The 14,137-nt window shown below is 35.8% G+C and overlaps 1 protein-coding gene across 8 annotated transcripts in view; it reads right to left on the bottom strand.

Annotated features, from left to right (window-relative positions):
* Pcdh7 (protocadherin 7) overlaps positions 1 to 14,137 on the bottom strand; it is a 404,881-nt gene that overhangs the window by 380,757 nt on the left and 9,987 nt on the right. The gene's annotated exons all lie outside the window — the stretch shown is intronic.

Below are 14,137 nucleotides of genomic sequence, written 5' to 3'. Positions count from 1 at the left end.
CTACAACACCTGGTGGCACTTTCTAGAAGCTAAAAAAGACAAAAAAACAGATTCTCCTCTGGACTCTTCAACAATAACAGCAACAAAATAGTCCTGCCAACACCTTGATTTTTAATGAAGTAAGTCAAATTTCTGAAATGTTAGGCTGCTCTGTCCACTCTGATTTGTTACAGAGGCAATAAGAAAGTCATTCAAGAGACTAAAGACAGGTAGAAAGACACCTGGAAAGTAATGGTTGGGTGCATTAATCAACATCAAATGGGGCATGAATCAGTCTCTTGATTGAATAATGCCACAGTGTCACCATTTTCTTAGACACAATTCAATGCTATCTATATAAAAGATATGAAAACACAATAACATTATATAGAATTGTTTCTATCAAGGCCTTTTAAAAATTGTAATATAAACTGCTACGATGCAGAATAACTCAAAACTGAACTGAAATACTGAAAGTATTAAGACACGTAATGTGTCTGGTTTAGATGATTATGTTGCTTTGTCCACTGTGTAGATAACCTAGTACAGTGAGTGTCTATTTATAGTTTACTAGACTACATAATTAAAACCTTGTAAAAGAAAGAAAAAGAGCATAACAAAAGAAACATAAATAGCTGAATGGAGAGGAAAAAAAAGACCTTTTCAACAATAGTTGAAAAAACTACTGTTGAGTCAATTTGTTTGACCAAGTCAATTTCAAATTCCTGCAGTCATTACGTTAATACATGAAATCACAAATATTCACCGGTGTAAAAATAATCTCAGTAGAAGTAGCCCAATCAATGTGTTGGTTCAAACAACTGCCCTGAGAGAAACAGATGCTGCAACATTTTGTAAGTAATGGGACAAATTTCAAGAATTGTTACTAAAATTAAGGCCTACAGAAGTTGGCAATAGAAAACACCAGGAAACTGAGATGTCAAAATATTAAGGGGGCAGTTGCATCCAAGGCAAACTATACCAAAGATGTTCATCCAGAACATCCACTCCTCAGCTCTCTCTTCATGCTGCAGTGCCTTACAAATGGACCTAATTCCCAGAAAATCTGTCTTTGCAAAGAGTAACTTCTGTTTAGGGTCTCTGTTTACCATCCTTTACCCTAAGTCTAGACAAGGGCTGTTTTTAAACATAGGCTTTCTGCTTGTTGCTTCTATTTAATACTTTTGAGAAATGATAGAAATGTAACTTCAAATTTTGTTGTTGTTGTTGTTGTTTTTGTTGTTTTCTAGGCTAGAGTTATCAATCTGTGTTATTTTCTGGGAGTGAGAGATTTCTAGACCTTCAGTTACCCTAGAATATAATCTCTTTAGATTATATATAATATATAGATTGATATATATATCAAGTGGAGTTAGTAATTTGATGGTGAGGGACATCAGCATTAAATAAAGAGTATGTATTGTGTATTTTCCACCTATAGAAAATACCAGGGGTCTGTTGTCAGTTAATCGGTAACAGCATGAATCAAGAGACCAAGAGGGATAACACAAAGATATGCATAATGTCTTCTATGAGTTCCTTCATTAGGAAGCCTCATATCAGGAATTTCTGTTCTTCGAGTATCCTCCACAAATAGAAATATAATGTGGAGAGGCACTATCTAAAAAGTTGTTATCAACCAGTCACTTAAGCAGGATTATCTGAAAGCCAGTTGGTAATAAGTACCTGTGTTAATAGAACACATGATACCATAGGTGCTCCAGTGAAAAGGAGAGCACTAGAAGAAATGAAAAACACCTAAAAATAACTAGAAATTGTTGAAAAATAATAATCATTATGATTTTTCTTGGGACATCTCAGTGCTAGAACACTTCCTACAAACAATGCATTCAAAAGTACAAGGTATAAAAAAGTAAGATTATGTGACTATTTTTAGGATGATGTAAGTAATGATTCGGATGAATTGTTATATTCCCAAAGAGATTGCCTTAGATGGTGTAAACATTCTAGTAATGTTGCCATAAATAAAAGCATCTACATAGCTCCTCCCATGGAAATTGTTTCACACCATCTGTCCTTTTACTTTCAATCTCAATTACAGGAACAGTTCCGATGTGAAGGTGTTTTGACATCTAAAAATAAATGAAAGTCATCTAGCACTGAATCTGAAGAATTCAGAGTGAACAGTGGCAGTGAAAAATTCAGTTTTGGTCAATATCACAGAATGACTAAAATGCAATGAAGCTAACTGAATTGCTCATCAACTGGGTCTAACATTAACAATCAAAGAAAAAAATCCATTAGAAACCCATAAAGAACAAGAATAGTTGAGATATAAATGACAGCATGAAGAAAAATATGTTTCAATTCAGTCTCAATGAGCATAGTTGATGCCCCATGGCCAAGGATGCAATACTGATGCAAGACTATAAAGGAGAAAGAAATCAAAGCTTTATTATAATTTTCTTGTAAGTCAATTGTCAGCATCAACCTTCCTAGGACTTAGTAAGTCCTTCCCCAGGGTACATGTGGTTCCCATTATAAGCCTTACCTCAAACATTATTATTCCTTTATAAGACTGTCTCCCCCACAAGACTGTAAGTGACTATCTTATATACTAATGCAACAGGACATCAATGATGAGCAGTCAAATGCATCAGCAACATTCAGACATGTAAATTCTGGTAACACTGATAGAGTCTTATCTAAGGTTCTATTTCACCTGGAATTTTGCAGGTTATTAGGGGCACAGATTAGGCAAACTTTGACTTCTACTTCTGAAGTTACTGGTTTTTAGTTATGTGATCAAGGACTATTTGAAATCTGCTGATACATAAAAGACTCCACATTTGTTAGTGCTTCATGGTTTTCTCAATGTAGCTGAGATAGTGAATTTGAAAAAACATTCAGTGTTTAAAATATTCTTATCACTTGGCTGCTTGGTACTGACTTCTGATGCCCTTTGAGACAGTGAGAAAATTTAGCCTGCTTGGAGGGAAAAATGAAGATGGAACAAGTGCAGAAGCTTATAGGATGCCACTGGGGAAAGAAAAGAGCAACACCTCATAAACTGACTCTGCTGCAGAGGAGGCTGGAGAACCAAGGGAGACACAGACTGCCTACAATCCAATGCCTTGCAGGAAGACTGCCAAGAGCAGAATTTCCACTTTGCTAAAGTCATTATTCTAGCAATCTTCCTCCACAACTAGAAATCCAGGGAGATAGTTAATAATACTGCCTTCTAAAAGCAGCTTTTAAAAATGCCAATACGCCCCCCAAATTCCAGTATTTCCCAAAGTGATTCTTTTTTTTTTTTTTCTTTAGTCTGAAATATAAATGTAAGACTGCTTGGGCTGCTTTAAAATATAAAGTAGTTTGAGCTTGTGACGGTGGTGGTTTGTGTGTGTGTGAAAGAGAGAAAGCGAAGGGAAGGGCTTGGGGGTGAAGGAATACAGGATATTATGTTTCATTTTCTAGCATTTTCCTCAGGGCTTGATTTTTTCAGAGCTTTTCAACTATAAGTTTAGGGAAAAATGTAGGCAATCATGAAAGTAAAGAAAGATACAACTTCCTATCTATATTGCCTTAGTACTTTTATTCCTTATTATTGTTTGTCTTTGATGAAAAAGTCCCTCCTCTACCCAATTTTTTTTCAATTATCCAGTAAAAAGGCCCAGTAAGAAACCAGCTTAAGTGATAGAAAGAAAGAAGGAAGGAAGGAAGGAAGGAAGGAAGGAAGAAAGAAAGAAAGAAAGAAAGAAAGAAAGAAAGAAAGAAAGAAAGAAAGAAAGCAAGCAAGCAAGCCAATCAAACATTTTTTGGACCCCTGAGCAAGATCCTTGATTTTTTTTTCCTTTTGTAAATTGACACTTTCCTCTCTAGTTCTGAAGCATATTTTTTTCTTCTTTCTTCAATAAGACATTTCAGCTTTTTCTCAAGGTGATAAAATAATGTGTCTTCAAACCTCCAAAGATGAGTGCTAGGAGTGAAATGTGACAACTTAACACTACTATCTTTGGTAACAAGATATTCTCTTTAAGAAAAAAAGAATTAATTCTTCCAGGGAAATATGTAGGTTCAGCTTTGGGCATTATTACTGCGTTTTAAAAAATCTCCCTCCATTCTCCTCAAAGATATTTTATTTACTATAATATGTCATAGAAATCACATCAATCAATATTCCAAGTTTCATGGTTGCATTTTCTTACTGTTTGTTAAATTTCCCATAGAATATTAAAGAATTAGTGACAGAAAAGAGATGGAGAGAAGTTGAGTGATATTTGCTCAACATCAGAAATAAGGCCAAAATAAATCTTATAAAATCAGCATTTGCCTCCCAGCCTAGATCTTACTAAAACAAAGGCATATTATGTTAAGTCATGCTTTTAGATGTAAGGATTTTCCCCATTTCAATTTATTTTTATATAAAGCAGTATGTGATGAATAATTTCAGATATTAATCAACATTGAAACAAATTTCATAGTTTGGGTGGCAGCATGCTCAGCTGTTACAAATGCTAGAGATTGAAAAGCATCACGAAGGTCAACCGTGAACACGAGGTAAGTGCTAGCATCATGTGTGGCACAAGAGATTAGAGATTTCAGTGGATTTCCTTTACTGAAGCTTTATACAAATCACTCATTTTCTTTGTAGGGCATCTCTGTTGCCTAAAATGTACAACAGTTTTTGATGCTTAGTCAAGAAATACACATAGACTTGCACATGTAATTATAAAAGTAGTACGCAGATCAGCTTGTTTGTTTCAAAGCATGTGTGTCTCTCCTTTGCAACATTCAGATATTCTTTTATTAACTACACTGTGACATAGCAGGGGCATCAATCATTTTAAGTTCCTCCAAGGTGTGCCCTCAACTAATGATTAGGAAACAATACATTATATCATATTTGAAATGGTAAGCATACTGGAAATCTGAGTTCTTCGTTAAACCATTTCTCAGAACAGTAAACAGAACAGTGATATGCTTGTTTGCCATTTAGGATCCCCTGCCTTCTGCACTACTGACAATTGTTTTTATTTTACAAGAGAACAATCAAAAAGTTTAAAACGAATAGCCTTGTATTCTCAAGAACTCATAACCACACACTTTGATTATTTGTTCACGGCATGAGGTTAGTGTTGATATATTTATTACTAGGGAATGAAAGCAGCTCCAACTTGTCCAAGTGAACAGGCACACACACACCCCTCCAGGTGTATCCAGGAAACATCTTGTGAAAGACTTAGAATAATATATAGGCAATGAAAGATAAGTCTCACCAAGTTCTTACAATGTAATTATGGCAAACATGCTGAAATCTCAATCTTCTCTCTTTTACTCTTCTTGAAAGTGTGCAATTTTATTGAAGTTTATGGACTGATAACGAATTAGCCAATTTCAGACATTAAATGTGAGCAAGATTTGCAACTTGAACCAAGTTGATCTAGCCTCTAATCTGCTTACACTCTACTGATCTAGTAATTGCAGAATTTATTTATGACAATAGTCAGTAAGCCAATAACAACACTACACTATTTCCAGAGCTGTGTTCCTTGAACTTGAATCTCTCCAAATGGGAGTTAAGTTTTTAAGAGAGTTCTATGTTGCACTCTGTAAGAATTCACAAGAGATCTAGTGGTGATTAACTAGGTTCTCTACTCTTTTATTATGCTTTATTTCCATTAATAGGAAATAACTTCAATTGTGGTAATATTTAATCAGCTATTATTGAGAAAACAAAATTCTATAAATGCTTAAATGGTGTAAGAAAACAAAAGCCTCAGGAGTTGATTCACTGGTTTAAATTCTTAAAATTTTAAAAATCACCCTAATAATAACCTAATAAGTCTAGATAATTTATGGAGAGGTATTATGCAACAGAACACAAGATTCTTTCATTGATGGATATTCTGGACAGGTGGTTGCAATAGTTTCACAAAGTAAAAAAATTCTATATTATCTACAATTTGGGGGATCCACGTGGGGGGTTTGAATATATTCCCTGCAAATTTGAAGGATTTGTGCAGGTCATATTTTAATTGAGTGTTTAATAATGTGCACCAAAATTAAGAAAAAATAGTAAGTCATTGAAAATATTTCATAAGCAATTCATTTTTACTTTAAACTATTGGTAATGCTTTAAAAACTATGGCAAAAAAGACATTTTTTGTAAAAGGTAAACAAAATGTGTTAATTAAAAACTTTGGGTCAAAATTTTAGTCTCCATTAAAAATGTATTTTCTTTTTGAATCAAATGTCAGTTCATAAAAAATAATAACCTTTTTCAACTTGAATTAACCACACACATAACATAGTACATAAATACAGAATAAAATGAAGAATATTAAAATGACTAAAAGGAATGAGAAGTGTTTCTGAGAAGCACAGGGTAGTAGAAGGAAGGGCATATATTTACCATGTATTTTACCAATCAGTATATTTACCATACCATCTTTGGATGTGCACTTTGATTAAGGTTTAGTGTGTACTATAAAAAAAAAGGACTAAGTGATCTAATTTCTAGAAGATAGTACAAGCTATTAAAATAGCAAGGTGGAAATATCACTGATGGCTTTCAGAGAAGCAAGCTGAATCTAATTTCTTCCTCACAGAAAGACATGTTCCCGCTACTTACAGATGCATAGTGGTTGAGCAGGTGTCCTCTGTCCCTGGACTTCAGCTTTCCACTTTACAAACTGTGTGACTGTAAGCAAGTGACTCATCTCTAGTGCTCACCACTTTCTACATCTCCAAAATGAAGGGATTGATAAGTCACTACTTCATGGTTGTTGTGTCTATTAACTGAGCGAATATATGCAAAATGTGTTGACCACTGCCACAAATGAAGTGTGTGATATAAGTTTAGCTATTGCTATTGCTTATTTATTATGCCACTGAAATGCTATAGAGGAGGACATTTTTGTCGAATTCAGTTATTTTTTTTTTCTCAGTGCCTGAAACAGTGCCTTGAACATTGTTGACAAGTAGTAGTCACTCACTAAATATTTGCTCTGTAGAAAGCTAACTATGTTACCTCAGTGTGTATGTATTATGCATATATGTATATATGCATACATGCTTAGGAAAATGTATATATATATATATATATATATATATACTTTATTAAAGAAAAAACATTAAAAAGCCAAAAAGTTTTAAGTTAAAAGTAAATTTCAGTGTTCCTGATTAAATACTTTATATAGGGTTTGGAAAAAAAATAGGCATTAACCTTTTGTTCCTCATGTGCTATGGAAATGCCATGTCTTTCTAAAATTGACCTTGACATTCAACAGTTAAATCAACTGAAAGGCAGATATAGAGACTATTTTAACATACATCTTTGTTTATACCATAATTATTGCCATTTCTTTGCACAGAGAAATTTCCAACTTTTCACTTATAAATGCTAGAAGTCAAAGGTGGGCTCAGAGGCCGGGCTCACTGGAGACATCTGTGATGCCAGAACTTTGGGAGCCTGAGGCAGGGTGAGAGCAAGTGGAGACTCCTTGGGCCAATTAGCAAGGCCCTATTGCAAGATAAAAAATAAAAAGGGCTGGGATGTAATTCACTGCAAAGATCCTGGGTACAATCCCTAGTACCACACACACACACACACACACACACACACACACACACACAGTTAGAGGTCAAGATAAAATGTAAATCAGCTCTAGAAGCTTAGAGGTTTCTTAGGAAACCTCTATTTAGCTATTATGCTGCATTGCCTGGAATTGCTGACTGACCCAAAGATAGGAGAGACTACTCAAATATGTTTATCCTGTGTCCCCTTACAAAGTTGTCCCTGCACACATCACACTGGATGAATACAGAGAACCAGATTACTTGTCATGGATTCTATCACCTGATTTAAAAAAAAAATTTCGTCAAAAAAAGCTAATGGGGAAAATGCCCAATTCTCAATTTGTCCACTGTTTTGTCTCATGCTGAAAAGTTTACAGTATATATAACATAATGATAATGAGTGAGGAATTGCTGAACGTTTGGTTCCAGCCTCTGGAATATGCCTGGGTATTTCAGAATCAGACCCACTGGAATCAGCCTAACCAGCTGTGCAACCATGTGTGAAAATTCACATAAAACTGCCTTACAAAAAAAGGAATTATTAAGTGTATGCTTCTATTTCAACAGGCTTCCCCTCCATTTAACTCCTACTGTATTTCATTTGGATCTTAAGGTGGAAAATACACTAGATATTTAAGACTAAATATTATCACTGTCAGTAAAAAATAACTATCTTACATTTGTGGAACAATTTTTTGACTGTTTTATGTAAATATTGATTTTGCATTAATAAGTAAGCCTACATTCACTTATTGGTTAGCAAAATTAAAATAACTAAATGCTATTTAATACTACAAATCTCTGTGAAAGCTGAAAATCTCAGAAAGCATTCAATGATGTGCATAAAAGATTAGATATAGAAAGTTAAAAATAATTTAAATCATATGCATACACAACATATGTATTTTCTTCACAAAAACTATAGCAAATCTATCAATTTTTCATAAATTGTAAGAAGGGATCTATAAGGTTGCTGTTTGGACCTACTCTGGAAAGGAAAAATGAAAAGTATACATTCCCAGGAACATACAGACTGTGTATAATGAATGAAAAGCTTGTGAGGAAATGATGATCCAGTCTAATGTGTCTTTGCTTAGACCAAAAATAGATTATGTTATGGACTGTGCTCCCCTCCAAATTTGCATGCTGAAACCATAATCTTTGAAGCGACTGTATTTGGAGATAGTGCTTCAAGATTAAATGAAGTCATGAGGTTAGAGTCCTAATCTGATAGGACTTCTGTCACAGAGGAAAGGCCACGAGAGGACACAGAGAAGGTAACTGCCTGCAAACCAGGAAGAAAGGCCTCATCAGAAACTACATTTGACAGCACCTGATCTGAGAATTCTAGCCTCCAAACTAAGAATAAAATTAGTTCTGTTGTTTAAGACATTCATTGTGTGGCATTTTATTGCAGCAGCCCTAATAGACTAATACAGACTCTCTACTGCACATGTTGAAAATAACACAGCAGGGCTTATGGACTAGAACAAAACTTAAGTATGTGCCTGACTGTGTAAATTAAAATTATCTAAAATCTATCATGACTACTATGATCATACAACTCCTCAGTTATGGACATAAATGTGCTAAAGGGGAGTTCTACAGGACTCTTGTGAGGACGGGACATGAATAGTGAGCTCTGGTTTGTTTTCCCCTGTTCCCCGCGTGGCATGGAGAAACTGATAGTGCAGTGTATTTGGCACTACAGCTGTTGAAGAGAACAACTGCTGTAGCAAAGCAGAGCCCTTGGCACAGTGACTGGCATAGAATAAAAGCTCAATAAATGACAGCTGTTACTTTTAAATGCTGAACATGAAGTGAAAGTAAAAGGCCCTGGAAAGATTATACAGCAACAAGAAACAACTGTTACAAGGTGATGACATTTTTTAAATTATGAAAAGGATGCTACCAAACTGATAACCCATTACCTCTGCTTCTTCACTATGTAGTGGTTAGCTCTGGAGATCCTTTCAACAATAGGCAGAGTGTACTTGGAGCACCCCACACAGCTGCACCTTGTCACCCAATCAGTGTAACTTGGAAGATGACCAAGATAAGACAGTAGCAGTGGTTCAAACAGGTGGTCAGGAAAAAATATTCTTTAATCTTTTAAAAATAAATATAATGGAAATATTACCAAAGTGTAAATGTACCTTCAGAACATTTTAGAGATGTTCAGATATAACTAGAAATATCTTCAGTTGCAATAGATCTTCAAAAAGATACAAACATTTCATGTGATCCCCCCCCCCCAAGCCCTGACATGTAATCAAGACAGGGGTTGTTATGTAAAATGACAGAAAGAGGAGTTTCCAGAGGCTTCAGGATTTAAAGTGACACGAGGTCACATGGGCCAATCAGGGACAGCTAGGGCTGCAGGGCAGATTGCTGAACTGCCTCCTCCAGCTCTCATCTTTCTGTGTTCCCAGAGGCCTTCTAGGGGGATCCAAGAAGCAGAAGATGGGAATTTCAGGGACTCTAACCTAGAATTTTTGTAGCCTGGCCTACTATTTGCCATCAGATTTGAGTTGGAAGAAAGTCACTGAAAATACGTATTTCCAGGATATAGCACTAAAGTCCTAGAGTCAAAATTCTAAAAATGGGCAAGTGAATCTGCATTTATAATAACATTTATGCACAAGAAAATAAACTCTCACAACCGGTTAACACAGGCTTGCACCACATAAAATAACCAAAATATTCTCTATTTAAAAATAATTACAATTCCTTTTACGCTTTTTTATTTTACTAAATATTACAGATATTTAAGTGAAATCTGTTATCTCTTAAAGCCTGGGATATTTAGTCTATCCAACCCCAATGGACAAAGCAGGAGCCCATTACACTTGATCTGCCATAAATATTCCATGGATTTTTGTCAAATGAATTTTTCTGAGGTTTCTTCCAACAGTGAAAAGAATGCTATTATCATCCTCTAAGTTACAGCTTCCTCAAGTTAAAACTAAAAAACAATTGTGTGACAATAATGTCTCAATAAGTGGTAACTATTTTTATTACGCTAGTCTAATGATAATAGTAGGGAGAGGATGGGTGTGCTGTGCTATGAAGCTTTTGTACTGTTTTTTTCTTTGTTTCTCCTCTTTGTTATTTTTCACTGAAAAGTACAAGAGCAAAAATGAATGGAGACAAAGCAGTTGAACTCAGTATTATAGACACAAAACAAAAACCAAACCAGCACAAAACACCTGGTCTAAATGGACTTGGAGGTTACTACTTTTTCACTCTAATCTTACAGTTCCATCAAGCCCTGACATTTAGTGGCATCCTTGGTCTCCTGAGGACTGGGGCCTGCATTTGCCTTTGTTAGACCTAGCTTCCCTTCCTGATATAATCTAGCGCTCTCTCCATGCTCCTTGCTGGAGTTAGAGACACTGGATACTTTCACTGAGTTCTCAGTCCTCTAAACTCCCACAGGCTACCTGACCTTCCCCAAGACCTTAATCAAGATTCCCTTTTCTTAAGGGCTATGGATCTTTGGGATGTGCTGACCTAGTTATCTGATTAAAGCAATTTACACCCAGGTGAAGGAAACGCTTAACTCAACTCCCCTAGGGGTCATTTACATTTTAAAAGAGGAGCTCCTTAGCCCTTTCCAGACTCTAGAGTGATTCTGAGTGCCAAGGGTCACTGCCCCTCTCTTTCAACTCAGGGAGCATTTCTACTTCCAGATCCCTTCTCCTACAGAATCAACTACACACTTCTCTTTACAGACATGCTGGGCTCTCACCTTTAAAACTGATTGCTTGCCATGGGCTGAATGAAAATAGAAACTTTATCAGTAAACATGATTTGGCACACTGAAGGAGTATCATCTGTAGGAATATATAAGTTGAAGGGTACAGAAATTCGTGCATGTGTTTGGGCGTACATGTATCTATTTTTTCCCTAGATAAAGATCTCCAGAAAAAAATACTTAAAACCCATATGTTTGTGTGGTTCTTCTTCATACCCCCTCAAAATGTGTTAAGTCTACTGGGTGACCAGTGCTTTCTCTACTTGCCTTAAATATTTGCTTCAGTTTATTTTACTCAAGGATTTGCTGTTTACACCACCAAGAAAGAAGGAACAGAAATGAGAGAATTGTTCACTTGCTACTGAAGCCAGGGTCATGCAGAAAAGGTAGGGTCTCCAAGCTACTCCCAGGAACCTTTTTACAAAGGAGCAGCCAGCCCAGAAGGGAGGAGAGGGGGCCACACCATCATCTGGATCCAGTGTGGATGGATTTGTAGACTTCCTAAAACAGCAAAAGTGAAGTCTTTTGTCCAACTATTCAACAAATATTTGTGTTGGGCAGCTAGTTAGACATTAATGGGCCTAAAGGATAAAAGAGGTGAGAAAGTCCAAAATGGCCTGTGTTGCCAGTTACTTAAAGAAAAACTTCAGTGCACAATGCACTTATAATCATTGGTTAGGTCTCAGACCCAAAGCAATCCCACAGAAGACAATGACATCTTAAGGTTATACATTGTGTACACTCCTGCCACCTGGCAACCTGGCCATCTAACTCCATACAAGGCACATTGCATTCCTGACTGCCACAACCTACAACCCATGATATTAGGAAAGGAAACATTCTTTAAAGACCCTCCTGCTTAGACTGAGATGTGCTTTACATAAAGAACTTATCTTTCTCAAATTTCCTTTTGTAAATTCCTAACATGATTAAAGTCCTTGAGGAAACATTGACCATCTAAAAAAACCAAGAAGACAGTTTGCAATTCCAAAGTAACTTGTAAGTAAAATGTTAATAAGTATCATTGATATACTACTAGTTCTCTGAACCCCAGGAGTAAATTTGGTGTGCATAAAATACATTTAAACCAGAGGCAGATACCTTTATAGCACTGCCAGTCTTCTCACTTGAAGGTGTAACTCTCTCTTTTATATTACTTTACAATAAATTCTGCCTATAGTTCTGTAGGATCTATGAGTCTTGACTGAGTTCTTTCATCAAGGGCACAAAGAACAGAGGACCAAAGAAGTGAGGACCTGGCTCCTCTCTGCATTAGGACCTAGTTTCTCAAGGACAATAAATCATTAATTACCTGAAGGAGAGACACTATCTTATTCTTTGCATACCCAGCACCAATGCTATTAGATGTATTAAAAAGGGAAAACACACTTTAATGAATGATCTGCTCTAAATAAACCCATGTCTGGCACTGATATATTCTTCTTTACATTTTGTAATGGAGAATTAATTATTGTCTTATAACTTGAATAAAATGTACAGAAGTTAAAATAGATAATGTTTGTATTGTTCTGAGTTTATCTCCATCTGTGCACAGGTACCTTCAAATGGTAAACTTCAGTAACTACAAAGGGTATTCATCAGGAGACATGGGGTTGATAACAATTGCCAGGAAGAAAAGTGGAGAGAATAGGAGTCTGGTCCTGGTCACTGAATCAACCACACATGTTCAAAGATCAAACAAACAGACAAATACATAAAAAGCCAAGCTTAGTGCCTGTAGTCTTAGCACTCTGAAAGGCGGAGGTAGGAGGACTGTGAATTTCCAGCCCAGCCTGGACAAGTAAACGATTTGGTGAGATCCTGCCTCAAAAATAAAATAAAATAGTAAACTGAACAATAAAATAAATATTTAAAGCCAAAGTAAGGGAAAGAACAAATTTCACAGAAACTTTCTGCTACTTTTAAACGCCACTCCAATAAGTATGCTGCTGACCATTCTGTTTCAACTCAATAGTACACTAAAAATCCTAGACACGTTAGTAATCCTTTGCTTTGATTTATTATTTTTTTCGAATAAAAATAGTAAATACCCATAATTTCCCACCTGAAACAGTCTATAGTATGGTTCTCAGACGCTTCCAACTTCTTCTACAATAAGATACATTTTTACAAAGACACCAACAAGAACACTCACATGTACACAAATAGAACTGAAACAAAAACTGCACATTTACTCCTCTTATGGTGACATACTCTGAATTTATCTATTTCATAGCTTTCTGTTTGTAGCAGAGAGCTAAGTTATCATTTCATGCCCTAAGAGTATGATACAACCTGAGTTTCCAAAATGCTGATGTTTCACCTTCTTCTGTATGAGGATATTCATAAATATCCCTTTATGCTTTGATTGCATATTCAATTAACCCAATTCTGGACTTTTTCTCTATCACTTGTTTATGAATTGCTGTGATTTGTTACCAGACTTGCATTTTAAGTATCTCAAAGGAAGTTTACTACTTGAGGCCAAGAAAGAAGCATTTCCAAGTAGCAGAAAAGCAGCGAGGGTTCTTTCACCAGCCTCTTACACTGGTCCTTATGTACAAAACAGAATGAGAGATTGAGGATAATTAACTTTTGTTCAGGAATTTCACTGTATCCTCAAGGATACTTCAGAAAATTTCCCTTTTGCAAGATTAAATAAACAGCTAATAGAATAAAAATCCTCCAGTACACAGTAGGGACTTGCTTGGGTTACAGTGCATTTCCTGTCATTGCATACTTTAATGTCATTCCAAAATTTTTTTCCTGAAAGGACCATTTGGTTGACAATGATTCACACACAAAAAAACAAAACACAAAGACAAAACAAAGGAGAAAAACATTGAGAATTTGCCATTA

Source organism: Heterocephalus glaber, unplaced genomic scaffold (genome assembly GCF_053883595.1).
Source record: "Heterocephalus glaber isolate CG9 unplaced genomic scaffold, H.glaber_assembly_v1.0 deba00001509, whole genome shotgun sequence".
Lineage (NCBI taxonomy): Eukaryota > Metazoa > Chordata > Mammalia > Rodentia > Bathyergidae > Heterocephalus > Heterocephalus glaber.
Note: the sequence above shows the minus strand (reverse complement) of the source record. Positions and strands in the feature narration are given on the sequence as shown.